The sequence below is a fragment of the Oncorhynchus keta genome, chromosome 21 (assembly GCF_023373465.1).
Source record: "Oncorhynchus keta strain PuntledgeMale-10-30-2019 chromosome 21, Oket_V2, whole genome shotgun sequence".
In the NCBI taxonomy this organism is placed as follows: Eukaryota; Metazoa; Chordata; class Actinopteri; order Salmoniformes; family Salmonidae; genus Oncorhynchus; species Oncorhynchus keta.
In genome coordinates this window covers 34,070,627-34,086,444 of record NC_068441.1, presented here as the reverse complement: position 1 = coordinate 34,086,444, position 15,818 = coordinate 34,070,627, and the positions used below count along the sequence as shown (strand labels likewise).

The 15,818-nt window shown below is 41.9% G+C and overlaps 1 long non-coding RNA gene and 1 pseudogene across 6 annotated transcripts; both read right to left on the bottom strand.

Moving 5' to 3' along the window:
• Positions 1 to 682: 682 nt before the first annotated feature.
• On the bottom strand, positions 683 to 12,102 carry LOC118399899 (acidic mammalian chitinase-like; annotated as a pseudogene).
• Positions 9,600 to 11,374, bottom strand: LOC127910343 (uncharacterized). 6 transcript variants are annotated; one of them, XR_008074457.1, is made up of 4 exons: positions 10,870 to 11,374; positions 10,696 to 10,823; positions 10,011 to 10,542; positions 9,600 to 9,912 (listed from the first exon to the last, which is right to left on the bottom strand). It is a non-coding gene; the product is annotated as an uncharacterized LOC127910343 (long non-coding RNA). The 6 variants fall into 6 exon arrangements; XR_008074459.1 differs by having other exon boundaries at positions 10,051 to 10,542; XR_008074462.1 differs by having other exon boundaries at positions 10,171 to 10,542.
• Positions 12,103 to 15,818: the final 3,716 nt, after the last annotated feature.

The window sequence follows — 15,818 nt, the reverse complement described above, 5'->3', positions numbered from 1 at the left end:
AATATTGATCACTTACTGAGTAGTTATGTGGGATGCAAGGTGATTTGTAGATCAGTGATTCTGCACAGTTCAAGTGCAATGTAGTTGACCACAAAGGAAGTAAAGTGACATACAGCAGGATGCATTCATATTTTGGGAGTTTATTAGAGTGGGTTAGACATTACATGGTGCAGATGTTAGAATGGGCCATGACAACTGGCCCTAACAACAACACAGCTCCTTCATGACATACTTAGGGGTCAGAACTATTTATTGAAGCTGATGAAACGACCTGGGAGAGATGAGATGGGGTTGATATCATTTTAACTACTATTTGAACCCAGATCTGGTTGAGATAGTGATGGAGAGGGTTGTGAATGTAACAGAGTAGTATGCTACTCTATTACCCTCTAGTCATATATTTTCCCCCACATATACAAACACAGATCTTGTTATGGAAGCTCTTGATGTTATCGTATCTGACCGACACGTTCTGCTTGTTGTAGGGCACCATCTGGGTGGAGTCCCAGACCTCGATCTCCCTGCTTCAGGAAGGTGCAGATCTAAAGACACACTTACGTTAGGGTTGGGAGTTTACATCATCTTCAAAGGGAAGCCTGCTTCAGGAAGCTGCAGATGTAATCACACACACACTGTGTTTGAGTCCAAAATGGCACCCTGTTCCCCATATAGTACACTACCTTTAACCAGAGTACACAAGTATGGGACCAATGGTGGGAGCGGCCACAGCAGTGTTAGAGCCACTGGCCTGCTGAAAGGTGTGGCAAATCCAGCCAGGAGCTTCTCGGCAGGGGCACTGTTGCTTTTCCAGTACTTCATAGCATAGTCCTTAGAACACACAGTATCTGGTAGTGAGAACACTAGAGAGCGAAGGTTGGAAAAATAAAGATGTTACTCACGCTCAACTGGAACCTAGACAGGCATGAAGAGACTGATTTGATAAACAGGGGAAAAGATGGGTAGAGAGAAATATGAGGGAGATAAAGAGGGAAGGAGAGTGAAAGTGTCTCGCCACATTGTAGTAGATATGGTTTCCCTGATCAGCCGGTCCTTGGTAGAGGGCTGTTTTCTCCAGTGTTGAACACCAAGATCCATGGAAGTCATAGGTCATCACATTCAGAAGGCCAACAGCCTGAGTGTTAGGGAGAGAGATACAAATATATATTTAGAGGCTTGAATAAACAAACCATTTCCAATATGCAAGGTGTTATTTGATAGATCGTGCATGTTTTTGTGTACACATTTTGCATGAGAATTGATATCATTGAGGCCCAGTGTGTATGTACTGACCGTCCAATCTTGGGGATCTGGTATGCAGTGTCAATGGTCCTCTTTCCGGACACAGCTGCAGTCAGAATCAGACGAGGACGGTTTGTCATCTTTCCCTCAACCTCGAAGACAGCCATCAGCTCCTAGAGGGAGACAGCACACAGATGGGTGTGTCATGACTAGCCTGTTTGGGTCAGGTTACCGTGTACCACACTTCTACAAGAGACATCTCTCACACCCGCCAGAGGGGGAGAGATGGAGAGGTATGGAGGTGGGGAGTTCTGACACCTCACACCCATTGTAAATCTTACGGTAGCAGACAAAATCCCTTTGTCCTCTCACTGTGAAGGAATGGAATGTATGATGGGCCTATGGAGAACCTACCTCAGAACAATAACATGCAATAAATGGACTTTGGGACAATATGTTTCGCCAGCCAAAATGGAGTAATGACGATAGATGGAATATGAAAATGAAGGTTGTTTTTGTTATGTTATTAAAAGGTAAACGACATAATGCAAACATTGTAACTTGAAGAGTTTTCACAATATGTACCTGATGTTTGCATAATGTACGTTGTGGGGAAAATGTCCAGATCAAAGAGAATGTTTTTGTAAAGATGAAATGTGAAGTTATCTAAATTGGATCTGAGTAAAATCCAGACCTTGCCTCGTAACTAGTTACGCCAAGAGAACTTGACATAAAGGCGGAAACACCCATTTCTGACCCGAGGGTGACCACGAGCTGCAGCAAGGTTCGATTAGTTGTAAATCCAAAACGCAACATGAGGTTGAAGAAGACAAAGGAACCTTTTAACAATCTATGCTACGGATGAGTAGCTGTGTAAGAGGTTGAATTCAAGCAGGACCACCTGGTTATTCTCTCCAAAGAATCGTGTGTCTACACTGCTTTCATTCCCACGCTGGAACCACCTATATGGTTGATTAGCTGTCCTCAGAAGACGCCTCTTTCAGAACAAGTGCGAGGAAACAGACCACTAAGAGAAAGGACACTGACATCTTGAGGACAATCAGAGAGTTACACCCGGTAACTGAAGAAGTGCCGTCATCTGAGGAGAAGGCGAACCCGGTCCACGAAGAGACACCCCATTGGAGACCTTCGACACATAATTACATCATTATATTCTGACCCATAAGAACGGCTGTTCGGGTCAAGGTTAGGGTTAAACTAAGCATAGTTTACAAATGTACCCAAGTGTGCTTTTCTCTTGTACTCTCTCCCTCTCTCTCTCTTTTGAAATCCCCATTTTGTGTAACACATGTCATATTGTGTTGATCCGCTAGGGACCTGTTTCAGTATACTAAGATCTATTCATTAGCCTAGACTGTGTGTTTGTGTATGTGTATCTTATATTATCATTTTATCTTGATAGTAAATAAATAATCAACTCAATTGGTGTGGTACGGCCTTATTTAGTGTGACTCAGGTTAGTGCAGATTCACAGATTATGCGACGTTCAGAATGAGACTAGAGGAAATTAATGAATTAGCGACTGTTGGTGTATGCACCAATTTGTAAGTCGCTCTGGATAAGAGCGTCTGCTAAATGACTTAAATGTAAATGTAAATGTTGTAAAATCAATGTTCTGATATTCTTTGAGTTAATTTGGGAAATAGAAACTCAATAAAGCCAAACTTTCCCATGGTGCCCCAGGTTACTGAATTAATACAGGTGTGTGTGTTCATTCGTGTTTGTTCATTCATGTGTGTGTGTATATATGTGTGTGTGAGTCTGACCTGCACCAAGATCGTGAATCTGTACCTGTCTGCGGGCCTTTGGATCTGGGGAACTCCCAGTCAAAGTCCTGACCATCAAACTGGTATTGCTTCAGAAACTTAAATCGCACCGTTGATGAACTTCTGGTGGTTGGCTGTACTGGACACTATCTCTGTGAACCTTGGGACACACACTGCTCAGACACTGTGTGTGTGTGTGTGTGTGTGTGTGTGTGTGTGTGTGTCTCTCTCTCCACTTGCGTCCGAGTGCCAAAGTTCCCTCCAATTGCCAGCAAGGTCTTTAGGTTGCTGTTCTTGTAAGCAAATACAAGAGTTAGAGTTAGTCCTGGTTTAGTTATGTGTGTGTACTTGCCTGAATAAGAATGTGCGTACCTGCTTTTGTGTGTGTATGTGCCTGCATGTGTACGTGCCTAGGTGAGTTTGTGTGCACACCTGCATGAGTGTGTATGTGTGTGCGTGCATGCCTGTGAGCAAGAGTGTGTATTTGTGCATGTGAGTCTCTCTCACTGGTTCTTGAGGGCCTGGAACTACTCCGAAGAGTATCTCATTGATCCATTCGGAGGTCTTGATCTCGTTGTTGGCCATGCAGGCGAAGGTATAGATCAGATGGTCACAGAGGAAGGGGTCGAAGTCAGTGATCAAATACTTGCCTGCTCCTGGATGGTACTGGCCCCAGTTTGTGAAATAACACGACAGGATGTAGGAGGATCCTATGGAAGGGTATTAGTAATGGTAGAGTTGGGAGTCAGGCAGTTTCAGAGTCAGGGTTGACAGACTGTAAGTCACATTATTGTTTTCTGATTTGCTACATGTAAATCTCAAATGTACGTAAAATGGCCTCTCAGCAGCCTCTAAGGTGCAGAGTTACGTATCCGGGTGGAAGCCGCTTGTTGATGGCTATTTAACAGTCTGATGGCCTTAAGATAGAAACTGTTTTTCAGTCTCTCGGTCCCAGCTTTGATGCAACCTGTACTTAAGTCATTTTTTGGAGTATATGTACATTAATTTACTATTCATATTTTTGACAACTTTTACTTTGTCTTCACTACATTCCTGAAGGAAAGAATGTACTTTTTACTCATACATTTTCCCTGACACCGAAAAGTACTCGTTTCATGTTGAATGCTTAGCAGGACATGAATATTGTCCGATTCACGCACTTCAACAATATCCCTGGTCATCCCTACTACCTCTGCACTGGCTGACTTTGTCTGTAAATTATGTCTGAGTGTTGGAGTATGCCCCTGGCTATCCATAAATTCAAAACCCAAGAAAATGGTGCCGTCTGGTTTTCTTAATATAAGGAATTTGTAATTAATTATAACTTTGATACTTGATTATATTTTAGCATTTATATTTACTTTTGATACTTAAGTATATTTAAAACCAAATACTTTTCGAAATTTACTTAAGTAGTATTTTACTGGGTGACTTTCATTTTTACTTGAGACATTTTCTACTGAAGTATTTTGACTTTTACTCAAGTTTGAGAATTGGGTCGTTTTTCCACGACTGCTTATAATGACCTCGCCTTCTGGATGATAGCGGGGTGAACAGGCAGTGGCTCGGGTGGTTATTGTCCTTGATGATCTTTTTGGCTTTCCTGTGACATCGTGTAGTGTAAGGTGTCCAGGAGGGCAGATAGTTTGCGTTGGGCAAACTGCACCACCCTCTGGAGAGCCTTGCGGTTGCGGGCCGTGCAGTTGCCATACCAGGCGTTGATACAGCCCGACACGATGCTCTCAATTGTGGATCTGTAAAAGTTTGTGAGGTGCCAAGCCAAATTTCTTCAGCCTCCTGAGGTTGAAGAGGCGCTGTTGCTGCTTCTTCACCACACTGTCTGTGTGAGTGGACCATTTCAGAGGGTCATTGATGTGTACGCCGAGGAACTTGAAGCTTTCCACATGCTCCACTGCGGTCCTATCGATGTGGATAGGGGCGTGCTCCCTCTGCTGTTTCCTGAAGTCCACAATCAAATTTCCTCTATTTACCAAATCATGGGAGCAAACCACACACACACACGTCAGAGTTAGTTATAAAAGTCCATCTTTAATTATGAGCTCTATCACAATCCTGTGACTCTCAGATAAATTCAGTGTCTCTCAGTGAATTCTCTGAGAGTCCCCTTACAATGCAACTGAGTTCCTTTAATAGCAAAGACACACATAGTCAGACAGCATAGACATAACTCATCGTTCAGCTTTGTCTCCTTTCCCAAACCCCAGAACCATAAACCAAATCCTCCATATCCACAGGCATATATCAAATTGTCATTTAGATACAACCAACTCAAAATACAACCTCCTGGACAAACTCACGGAGAGGAGAGTGAGGCTATAGGTTAAGATAAAAGCAACATTAGAGGGAGCATAGAATGATTCCAGACACTGCCACCCTTCTTTCCCCCACTAGAAAAAGGTAGGGAGTAAAAGATATGTTTACACATGATGACACTTTGACCTCTCCCCTCTCTGTGGCCCATGCAACTTAGTTTTGACATAGAACAGATAACTGCAACCCCGCCACAGTATTATACAAAAATATCATTCTGATGAGAAGTAACTTACACACATTTGATGAATATTAAACATCTTACAAATGTTACCAACAAATTCTGATCCTTCCACGACACAATGCAATTCTGGTTTGCTCAGTTCTTTTGTAAATTCTTTCCAATCTGTCAAGTAATATATATATTTATTTTTCTCATGATTTGGTTTGGTCTAATTGTGTTGCTGTCCTGGGGATCTGTGGGGTCTGTTTGTGTTTGTGAACAGAGCCTCAGGACTAGCTTGCTTAGGGTTCTCTTCGCCAGGTGAATTTCTCTGAAGGTGAAGGCTTTGTTATGGAAGGTTTGGGAATTGCTTCCTTTTACGTGGTTGTAGAATTTAACGTCTCTTTTCCAGATTTTGATAATTAGCTGGTATCGGCCTAATTCTGCTCTGCATGCATTATTGCAGTCTCAATTTGGTGTTTGTCCCATTTTGTGAATTCTTGGTTGGTGAACGGATCCCAGTATTTTTTGCCAGATGCTAATTGGTATGTTGAATTTGATGTTCCTTTTGATGGCGTAGAAGGTCCTTCTGGCCTTGTCTCAGATCGTTCATAGCTTTGTGTTTAGGTCGAGGTATGTATAGTTTTTGTGTGCTCTATGGCAACGGTGTCTAGATGGATTTTGAATTTGTGGTCCTGGCACCTGGACCTTTTTTTGGAATTCAGAACTGCAAAAATAACTAACTATTGTGCCGTTGTTCTACTACTCCTTCCCCTCAGACATGAAAATACACACTGTGGCAGACCAGGGGGTTTAATCTAAATGTTTACACAGATCAGACACAAGTGTGACACCTCAGTTTCAAGGGTGTTTATTTAAAACAATAAAGAAAAATAAAATAAACTGGTCTACCCCAGGAGACCTCTTCCGGGTTACCGTCTTCTGGGCTCCACGGAATGCTGTCTCCTCTGGGAACCCCTTGGTTCTAGCAGACCGTGAGGACGTCTATCTGGTAGCAACCTCTCACTACCTCAAATATAATCAAATAAATACAAAAATGTTACATGCGCCGAATACAACAGGTGAAGACCTTACCGTGAAATGTTTACTTGTGAAATGCCCTTAATCAACAATGCAGTTCAAGAAACAGAGTCAAGACAATATTTACTAAATAAACTGAAGTAAAAAAAATCTAATAACAGGTTAGTCGAGGTAATTTTGTAAAGTGACTATATATAATAAACAGCGAGTAGCAGATTTGTAAAAACAAAGCGGTGGGGGGGTCAATGTAAATAGTTCGGGTGGCCAATTGATTAATTGTCCAGCTGTCTTATGGCTTAGGGGTAGAAGCTGTTAACCCTTTGAGGAACCATTTTTGGTTCCAGGTAGCACCCTTTTGAGGTCCATGTAGAACCCTTTATACAGAGGCTTCTACATGGAACCCAAAATAGTTATACTGGAACCAAAAATGGTTGTCCTCTGGAGACAGCCAAAGAACCCTTTTAGAACGTTTTTTTCTAAGAGTGTAGGCTGTTCATGGGGCTGGCAACCCCCGTCCTTAGAAACAGACTTTGACCACAGCAGCATTGACACAATGCATAGCTAGAGGACATTTGCCAGTGGCCTATTCCCTCACCAGGGACCCAGAGCCTTAGTATAGAGCCTTGTATGTTTGAATGTTCAGGATTCAATCGGTGATTGTCATTATAATTAAAATATAAATTAAATGTTAGCTTTGATACAGTTAGTTATAAGCTAAATAAGCCAGAAAGTGCTTCCACTTACCAATGCCAATGAGTACTTTGCTCCATGGTTGCTCTGTACTTTGCTCCATGGTTGCTCTGTACTTTGCTCCATGGTTGCTCTGTACTTTGCTCCATGGTTGCTCTGTACTTTGCTCCATGGTTGCTCTGTACTTTGCTCCATGGTTGCTCTGTACTTTGCTCCATGGTTGCTCTGTACTTTGCTCCATGGTTGCTCTGTACTTTGCTCTATGGTTGCTCTGTACTTTGCTCCATGGTTGCTCTGTACTTTGCTCCATGGTTGCTCTGTACTTTGCTCTATGGTTGCTCTGTACTTTGCTCCATGGTTGCTCTGTACTTTGCTCCATGGTTGCTCTGTACTTTGCTCCATGGTTGCTCTGTACTTTGCTCCATGGTTGCTCTGTACTTTGCTCCATGGTTGCTCTGTACTTTGCTCTATGGTTGCTCTGTACTTTGCTCCATGGTTGCTCTGTACTTTGCTCCATGGTTGCTCTGTACTTTGCTCCATGGTTGCTCTGTACTTTGCTCCATGGTTGCTCTGTACTTTGCTCCATGGTTGCTCTGTACTTTGCTCCATGGTTGCTCTGTACTTTGCTCCATGGGCTGCTGAACACTTTTATACTCTCAGTGACTTCTCCGATCTCTCTCATATCTCTATGGCTTTTCCATTATACAACAAAACTCAATAAGCCTCATTCACCTGTTTGAACAAGGGTTTCTGCTGCCTTCACTAAAACTCTGATAAACTTCATGCATCCTTGTTTTAAGATATTATTAGCTGACAATTAAAAAGCAAGTCTGTTTTCAGTTGTAATAATTTGCAGAAAAGTACAACCATAGGGACGGGATAATTCATAACCCCTTAGCCTTTTGAGTACACCCTAGCCCCTACAACTAGCCCTTGCACCTTAGCTAGCCCCCTTGTCCTACCTCCACCCCCCTATATACTTATAAAAATTGACCTTGAAATGGGCTAGATGTAAATGATATGGTGAACATTCCACCAAGTCCAGCTCAAGGTTGAGCTCAGCCCATATACCTATCTTATGTTTCTGTTCTACTTGCAGTAGGCTGGAGGTTGGGGTAGGGAAGTGCCTCTGGGATAGGGGTATGAGGAGTGACTAAAGGGTAAGGGACAAGGGGTTGATTTAAAAATTAACGGGCTTAAGACAGTTCTGTGTAACCTCATGATCTGCCTGGCAAAAGTTTTGGTACTTGCCAAATAGTTAGGTTGGTTTATCTGGCTGTAGTGTAATTGTAATAATGTATTACAATGCAGCCATATATAAAGTGCAAAATAACAGATATCTCTAGCTTAAATTGACACATTTTGATGGGGATTGTGTTATTATGTTAATTAGGTCGATGCACCGGTGTGTCAATCGACTATAGGGGGTTAAATGAGAAGTAGCTGTTCTGGAACCAAGAAATCCCGGACTCCCTTATCTGGTTTAGAGAAGGCTGATATGTTCAGGGAATCCTGAATTTGTTAAACCATCTTTCAGGGATTACCCTGCTGGCTAGGGATAGAAGCTATTGCCTTTTCCCATTTGTTCGGCCCATTTCCACCCCTGATCATAGCTAGCTAGAAAGGTATTTGGTAAACGATCTAGAAAACATAGGCTAATAAGCAATCATTTAAGCCTGTAAGCTATAGCTAATAAGAAAGCTAACTAAGATAACTAGTGAATATGCTTCATCATATTAATCTAGCTAGCTAAAGAGTTGTAATTTTATCCACAGTAAGCTTTATAATGGTATAGCTAATAAACCCAGCTATCGAGATGGATCATCTGTAATTAAATTATCCTAAACTGCCTCTCAGTAGCTGTCATTGCCGGTGGAATGTATTTATGGATGCCAATGGAAGCTAGGCTTCCGCAAATGATTTTACCCACACTACTGATCACTGCAAGTTATCTTGTTCCCTCTTCTGTTTACCTGGCTATGCAAATTAGATGACATCATCAGTCTAGGTAGGTGAATGAGGAAAGAGATGTGAAATTTGTGGGAGATTTGATATCTTTCTGCTGAATAGGATGGTTTACTACAGTTTAGTCGTTGATGTCATATCACAACACATGGAGAAAAAATATGTTATGTAGGCAAAACTGGCTTTTTAATGTTGGTTGCACCATATGATAGTGTTTTTCAAATGCTCAGACAAAAGTATTTAAAATAAAATTATTCCTTCCTATCTGTCACACCCTGATCTGTTTCACCTGTCTTGTGATGGTCTCAAACCCCCACCAGGTGTCTCCCATTACCTCATGTGTATTTATACCTGTGTTTCCTGTTTGTCTGTTGCCAGTTCGTCTTGTCCCGTCAAGTCCTACCAGCGTGTTGCCGTGATTCCTGTGCTCTAGTTTTTGTTTTTCTTATTCTTCCTAGTTCTGACCTTTTTGCCTGTTCCCCTAACCTTGATCCTGCCTGCCATCTGGTACCTGCCTGACTCTGATTTGGATTATGACTCTTTGCCTGCACCTACTGATTGCCTTCTGTCCTGTACCTGTCTACAATCTGATTTGGATTGTGACTCTGTCCTGTACCTGTCTACAATCTGATTTGGATTATGACTCTGTCCTGTACCTGTCTACAATCTGATTTGGATTATGACTCTGTCCTGTACCTGTCTACAATCTGATTTGGATTATGACTTATGACTCTTTGCCTGCACCTTGCCTGCCTGTACCTGTCTACAATCTGATTTGCTCTGTTGTCCTGTACCTGTCTACAATCTGATTTGGATTATGACTCTGTCCTGTACCTGTCTACAATCTGATTTGGATTATGACTCTGTCCTGTACCTGTCTACAATCTGATTTGGATTATGACTCTGTCCTGTACCTGTCTACAATCTGATTTGGATTATGACTCTGTCCTGTACCTGTCTACAATCTGATTTGGATTATGACTCTTTGCCTGCACCTACTGATTGCCTGCTGTCCTGTACCTGTCTACAATCTGATTTGGATTATGACTCTGTCCTGTACCTGTCTACAATCTGATTTGGATTATGACTCTGTCCTGTACCTGTCTACAATCTGATTTGGATTATGACTCTGTCCTGTACCTGTCTACAATCTGATTTGGATTATGACTCTTTGCCTGCACCTACTGATTGCCTGCTGTCCTGTACCTGTCTACAATCTGATTTGGATTATGACTCTGTCCTGTACCTGTCTACAATCTGATTTGGATTATGACTCTGTCCTGTACCTGTCTACAATCTGATTTGGATTATGACTCTGTCCTGTACCTGTCTACAATCTGATTTGGATTATGACTCTGTCCTGTATTTGGATTATGACTCTGTCCTGTACCTGTCTACAATCTGATTTGGATTATGACTCTTTGCCTGCACCTGATTGCCTGCTGTCCTCCTGATTTGGATTATGACTCTGTCCTGTACCTGTCTACAATCTGATTTGGATTATGACTCTGTCCTGTACCTGTCTACAATCTGATTTGGATTATGACTCTGTCCTGTACCTGTCTACAATCTGATTTGGATTATGACTCTGTCCTGTACCTGTCTACCTGATTTGGATTACAACTGATTGCCTGCTGTCCTGTACCTGTCTACAATCTGATTTGGATTATGACTCTGTCCTGTACCTGTCTACAATCTGATTTGGATTATGACTCTGTCCTGTACCTGTCTACAATCTGATTTGGATTATGACTCTGTCCTGTACCTGTCTACAATCTGATTTGGATTATGACTCTTTGCCTGCACCTACTGATTGCCTGCTGTCCTGTACCTGTCTACAATCTGATTTGGATTATGACCCTTTGCCTGCCTTGACTTACCTTTTGCCTGCCCCTTGTACTGTAATAAACTATGAGACCCCTGTGTCTGCATCTGCATCTGGGTTTTAGCCTGATAAACTCAATATTTGGGCAATATTTCATAATATAATCACATAGTTAAATATTTGCAGTTTTCTTTGGGGTTACAATATTTCACAACACTTTTTCTGTTGAAATTCAACCTCGGACGGTTCCACCACATGACATTTTTACAGTTTGACATGCCATAACTGTAAAAATTGATCATTCCTTGTGATAAATTGATGCAGTGCCAAATAAAAGAGAACATGTAGAAATGTACTGTAAGAAGATTTTTTGTATTTATAGTTTTTTAAATATAAAATATTATCATTGGACACAAATTACAGGCCACATCAATTGCCCATGAATGTATAGCAACACCAAATCAAAGCTCTATAATGGAAGGTCACAATATTGAAGATGATAACTTAGGAGTAACCCAAAGTTACTAAGTTAACCAACTTAATTCTCTGCATTTCTGCAATATTGTAACAAATCCTAACAATTAGACTGTCCCCATTGCCTAGATCTTTCCATATATTGTACATGATATGACACTGCTGCTGTGATTAAACATTGCGTGCAGTAGTCTAGTATTTACTGTTTGCCGGAAACAGTGAACACAATAGCACACATTTCTCTGAAGACAACAATGTGTTAATATTCTGTGAACAAAACACTTCACAGTGAATTTTGTATACACTGATAAGTTTTGCAAAATGTGGTCTAAGATATGCAAGTCAGGTACAAAGAAAGTAAAATAATCAGAAGTACTGTAAAACTATTTTCCCATTGCTGTTCTGCCATAGATACGTTTCAGCACAGATCCAAAAATTGCTTTTTTATACTATTGAAAAAAAACTGTAAGCCTCTCCTGAGCTCATTGTGTTGAGAATTTAGTTGCGATGGAGGTAGGACTATATACTTAAAATGTATATTCCTCAAGGGGCAACAACACATGCAGTCCAATCTGGATTTTACCCATCTGCAGGGTGATGCAATTTTTAATTTAGTGATATGTTTTTTAACTACCTATTTGGGAGATATTATGTATGGATAAATGTTTTCTGAGGCATTGCCAGTGCTTAATTTGTAAATCGGGAGGAGCCGGAACAGAAAGTGAGCATGATAGGGAGGTGACCTGGGGAGTTCAGAGGTACCAGAACGCATGAGAAAAAAAATTGCCTTTATAATAAAGCATTGCATGCATATTGTTGTATTTATGTAGTGGCATACAGCAGTAGAGTAGAGGCATACAGCAGTAGAGTAGAGGCATACAGCAGTACAGTAGAGGCATACAACAGTAGAGTAGAGGCATACAGCAGTATAGTAGTGGCATACAGCAGTAGAGTAGAGGCATACAGCAGTAGAGGAGTGACATACAGCAGTAGAGTAGAGGCATACAGCAGTAGAGTAGAGGCATACAGCAGTAGAGTAGTGGCATACAGCAGTAGAGTAGAGGCATACAGCAGTAGAGTAGTGGCATACAGCAGTAGAGTAGAGGCATACAGCAGTAGAGTAGAGGCATACAGCAGTAGAGTAGAGGCATACAGCAGTAGAGTAGAGGCATACAGCAGTAGAGTAGTGGCATACAGCAGTAGAGGAGTGACATACAGCAGTAGAGTAGAGGCATACAGCAGTAGAGTAGAGGCATACAGCAGTAGAGTAGAGGCATACAGCAGTAGAGTAGAGGCATACAGCAGTAGAGTAGTGGCATACAGCAGTAGAGTAGAGGCATACAGCAGTAGAGGAGGCATACAGCAGTAGAGTAGAGGCATACAGCAGTAGAGTAGAGGCATACAGCAGTAGAGTAGAGGCATACAGCAGTAGAGTAGTGGCATACAGCAGTAGAGTAGAGGCATACAGCAGTAGAGTAGAGGCATACAGCAGTAGAGTAGAGGCATACAGCAGTAGAGTAGAGGCATACAGCAGTAGAGTAGAGGCATACAGCAGTAGAGTAGAGGCATACAGCAGTAGAGTAGTGGCATACAGCAGTAGAGTAGAGGCATACAGCAGTAGAGGAGTGACATACAGCAGTAGAGTAGAGGCATACAGCAGTAGAGTAGAGGCATACAACAGTAGAGGCATACAGCAGTAGAGTAGAGGCATACAGCAGTAGAGTAGAGGCATACAGCAGTAGAGGCATACAGCAGTAGAGGCATACAGCAGTAGAGGCATACAGCAGTAGAGTAGAGGCATACAGCAGTAGAGGCATACAGCAGTAGAGTAGAGGCATACAGCAGTAGAGTAGAGGCATACAGCAGTAGAGTAGTGGCATACAGCAGTAGAGTAGAGGCATACAGCAGTAGAGTAGAGGCATACAGCAGTAGAGTAGAGGCATACAGCAGTAGAGTAGAGGCATACAGCAGTAGAGTAGTGGCATACAGCAGTAGAGTAGAGGCATACAGCAGTAGAGGAGTGACATACAGCAGTAGAGTAGAGGCATACAGCAGTAGAGTAGAGGCATACAGCAGTAGAGTAGAGGCATACAGCAGTAGAGTAGTGGCATACAGCAGTAGAGTAGAGGCATACAGCAGTAGAGGAGTGACATACAGCAGTAGAGTAGAGGCATACAGCAGTAGAGTAGAGGCATACAGCAGTAGAGTAGAGGCATACAGCAGTAGAGTAGAGGCATACAGCAGTAGAGTAGTGGCATACAGCAGTAGAGTAGAGGCATACAGCAGTAGAGGAGTGACATACAGCAGTAGAGTAGAGGCATACAGCAGTAGAGTAGAGGCATACAACAGTAGAGGCATACAGCAGTAGAGTAGAGGCATACAGCAGTAGAGTAGAGGCATACAGCAGTAGAGTAGAGGCATACAGCAGTAGAGGCATACAGCAGTAGAGTAGAGGCATACAGCAGTAGAGTAGAGGCATACAGCAGTAGAGTAGAGGCATACAGCAGTAGAGTAGTGGCATACAGCAGTAGAGTAGTGGCATACAGCAGTAGAGTAGAGGCATACAGCAGTAGAGTAGTGGCATACAGCAGTAGAGTAGTGGCATACAGCAGTAGAGGGGAGGCATACAGCAGTAGAGTAGAGTAGAGGCATACAGCAGTAGAGTAGAGGCATACAGCAGTAGAGTAGTGGCATACAGCAGTAGAGTAAGAAAAGAGTCTATATTTTGGGGGAAATGTTCAACCATTTTCTATCCAGGCTTTGATTTGTGGTCAAATGGATTGAAAAGGGGTCTTAGAAAACATCTATCAGAATAACTTTTAAAAGGTCATATAATTACATCAAAATACAATAATGTTGACATAAAGACCACTGACAAATAATATTAACATTTATACTTAGTTTTGGAGAAATGATTTGCCTTTGGTAAGTTTAAGAAATATTCCTAGTGTCTTGTCATTCTGTTACCAAAAACCCACATATCTTGAAGATATTTTATAATTCCTCTGTGAGGAGGGAGGATAATTAAAGTTTACAGACTGACAGAAATTCCCAAATGTAGACCTACCAATTAGTTATAGTGTTTTTACTGATAACAATTTGGTTAATGATTTATTAAGTGATTACAACACATCATTCTGTTACCCATTTGGTAACAGAATGACCAAAACAATCTGTAACAGAATGATTCCAACTGAAGTGGCTACAATAAGAATTCATAGTAGTCACAAACCACATTTGGGTCACCTGCTACTCTCCTCCCTTCCAATGACATACTGTTATGTTCAGGTCACTGTCTTCTTTCACTTTCTGTCATGTGCTGGTCAAAGCAAGAGTCTGGACAACCCCTCCCTCTTTTTGTCCTTGTCCCTCTTCTCTCAATCTCCAGTTAATGTCACATTTCCCGACACCATCATGCTTCACCGTAGGAATTGTGCCAGGTTTCTTCCAGACGTGACGCTTGGCATTCAGGCCAAAGAATTCAATCTTGGTTTCATCAGACCAGAGGATCTTGTTAGGTATTTTATTAAAAATGAAAACCTTAAATATTACATTTACATAAGTATTCAGACCCTTTACTCAGAACTTTGTTGAAGCAACCTTTTGCTAGTGATTAAAGCCTTGTCTTCTTGGGTATGACGCTACAAGCTTGACACACCTGTATTTGGGGAGTTTCTCCCATTCTCTGCAGATCCTCTCAAGCTCCGTCAGGTTAAATGGGGTGTGTCGCTACACAGCTATCTTCAGGTCTCTCCAGAGATGATCAATCGGATTTAAGTCTGGGCTCTGGCTGGACCACTCAAGGACATTCAGAGACGTGTCCCAAAGACAAATTGTTTTGGCTGTGTACTTAGGGTTGTTGTCCTGTTTGATGGTGAACTTTCGCCCCAGTCGGAGGTCCTGAGCGCTTTGGAGCAGGTTTTCATCAAGGATCTCTCTTTACTTTGCTCTCTTCATCTTTGCCTCGATCTTGACTAGTCTCCCAGTCCATGCCACTGAAAAACATCCCCACAGCATGATGCTGCCACCACAATGCTTCACCGTAGGGATGGTGCCAGGTTTCCTCCAGATGTGACGCTTGGCATTCAGGCCAAAGAGTTCAATCTTGGTTTCTTGTTTCTCATGGTCTTAGAGTCTTTAGGTGCTGTTGGGGTTCGTTCCTTGTTCTTTGTCAATCATTGGCTCATTGGTGAAATTAGCATTTAGACAATATCTTTAATTAAATAATTCAAAAACCTGTATTAATGCAATTGCAGACAGCAACATAGCACGCATGTTTCCGAGTAAGTTCTGCAAAATAGAA